The following is a 2,500-nucleotide window of genomic DNA, read 5'->3' as shown; positions in this document are numbered from 1 at the left end:
TCTCTCTCTCTCTCTCTCTCTCTCTCTCTCTCTCTCTCTCTCTCTCTCTCTCTCTCTCCTCTCTTTCTCTCTCTCTCTCTTCCCCTCTCTCTCTCTCTCTCTCTGTCTCTCTCTCTCTCTCTCTCTCTCTCTCTCTCTCTCTCTCTCTCTCTCTCTCTTATGCCTCTCTCTCTCTCTCTCTCTCTCTCTCTCTCTCTCTCTCTCTCTCTCTCTCTCTCTCTCACTCTCTCTCTCTCTCTCTCTCTCTCTCTCTCTCTCTCTCTCGCTCTATCTCTCTCTCTATGTGCTGGCTGAAACATGTCATTAGCGATACAAAGAGTTTTACTGGTTATTCAATTAAAGCAGTTCTTTCTTTGACAAAGAAACAGGGCTAGGGTTAGTTATTGTGTAGTTTCCCTAAAATAATTATCACACACAGTCAAAAGCAAAAATAAACTCTGCATGTTTTCGATGACTCATAGTGGTGCAGAGAAGCTTCCGTACCCTGAACACCAACTGCCACGGACAGACTCTGTGTTGATTTAGCCTGTAACCCTCATTCAAGATAATGGCGGCTTCAATTGAGTCAGGGGATTATTTCAAGTGGCCACTTGAATGGAAACCCACTTCAGTCTTAAGTGGCAGGGTGTCTCTCGACGGCCCCCCTGTTTGTACAGGCAACAAAAGACCCTCCAAGCACAGAGAGAGTAGTAATTTAGTGATGAACACAAGTGTTGTGGTAAGAACCAATGCTAAGGGTTCTTAGGGGGGTTTTCGGCGACGGTACCGCTGCTAACGGTTTATTAGCTTAGCACGTAATAACCAAAGTTATCGTAGCTTAATTTGTACATTCAAATGATGTAATCTATCTATATCATTAATGTGAATGTCATGAGCTCCCACATTAATGCATTCAGACTACAGGTGATGATAACTAATAACCATAGCCACCATCTATCATATTTTTTATTTTATTTGCATGACAACTATCTGACTTTAAAATATTGAAGGCTAATTTGTCCGGCTCTATGTTGTGTGATTGCATGCTAATTAAGCCATTTTTACATAAACCCCACGCTAATTAGCTACCTTGATGGAATATTTAAAGCCGATCCGTATTCTTCCCGACATGACCTTTCACGGGCTGATCAAACAATGCTTCTCCTTTTGTTACACCGGGGAGATTACCTTTTCATTCTTTTCATTCATTTCTTTTTTTCCCCAAATTCATGATTCCAAAAGGCCGAGGTAAACTTGAAGCGTTTCGGTATCAATAATCCATGTTGAGGCCAGGCTGGCCCGGTGCGCCCTGTACGTTGTATGATTTGAGCGAGGGTCAAAGCCGCTTGTATTCCTGTGGGTCGGATCGTGGGATTGGTGGAGATTTGCAGAGGACCCCGCTGCAAGACCCCCAGTCTGTTGTTTCCCGTACTCATTTACTTTAGCAGTGCGGCGCTGTACTATACATAATTCAGAAGACCGGGGGAATGTCTTTTTGGCTCTGAACCACCTGCTGGCTTTTAATAGCTAATTAATGGTGATTTATCGGAGCTGGTAATTTGAGTCGGGCCTCTCGCCTTCAGGAACCCGAGGAACACCTTGTGAATTCTGATGGTGATTATGCGCGCTTGACGGGCAGTTTGCTAAAACTAAAAGTTCTGTCTTTTCGTGCCCCACAGCCATGAGATTCCTATTCGTACAACAGACGACCTTGTGTGATTCTCTGTGTCTCATTATGATGTCCAATGCCCGGCTTGATTAAATACATCAACCAGGGGAAACGTCTTAACTTTTTTCACCTGCAGATATGTGCTTGGGAAGTCTTTGTTTCAGTGGAAGTACAAGGGGAAAGGGCTAACATTTTAATAGGACCATTAAGGCGCTGCACTCAATAGGACCATGAAAGTTTTTTGGGCCAGGGGTGTTTATGTCGTGTCAAGCTTTCTTTATTGAAGGTTTTATAGACACATGTCTATGTGTTCACATGCCTCCAATAAGTTAACGATAAAGAATTCTGTTCATGTCAGTTCGATTTTCTTTTCCACATAATGTTGCAGGTATATCCAGTATTTCATTGACAATCATTTACTTTTTAATCTAAAGTGTACGAATTTCAATCTAGGGTATAGGTATCCTTTGACTCCCTTCATTTTTCCAACCGTTAGATGGTGAATATCCAAAGGAGACACATAAATGTTGTGTTTAATACATATAGTAATACGGTACTTGCCCCTAAAGCCATACAGCCTACATCAATTCCTTCCACTACATCGAGCAAAAATGAAAATTAAACAAAGGACCAATCCATTCCACCCTCCTCCCTGCCAAATGTCTTCTTTATCAGATCCCTGCGATGTGCCGGTCTGCCCTGCATTAGGGCATATTCTGTTTAAATAAGCCCTTTCCTCGGGCTACCTACATGAGTCCCTTTGTTGTCTCCGAGAGCTGACATCATCTGTGGAAAAATGTTCCCAGTGATCTGACTGCTTTACAGGCTCCACTGTGGGTACTACAGAAGGGG

Source organism: Gadus morhua, unplaced genomic scaffold, assembly GCF_902167405.1.
Source record: "Gadus morhua unplaced genomic scaffold, gadMor3.0, whole genome shotgun sequence".
Taxonomy (NCBI): Eukaryota; Metazoa; Chordata; class Actinopteri; order Gadiformes; family Gadidae; genus Gadus; species Gadus morhua.
The sequence above is the reverse complement of the archived record's forward strand: the minus strand, read 5'-3'. Positions refer to the sequence as shown.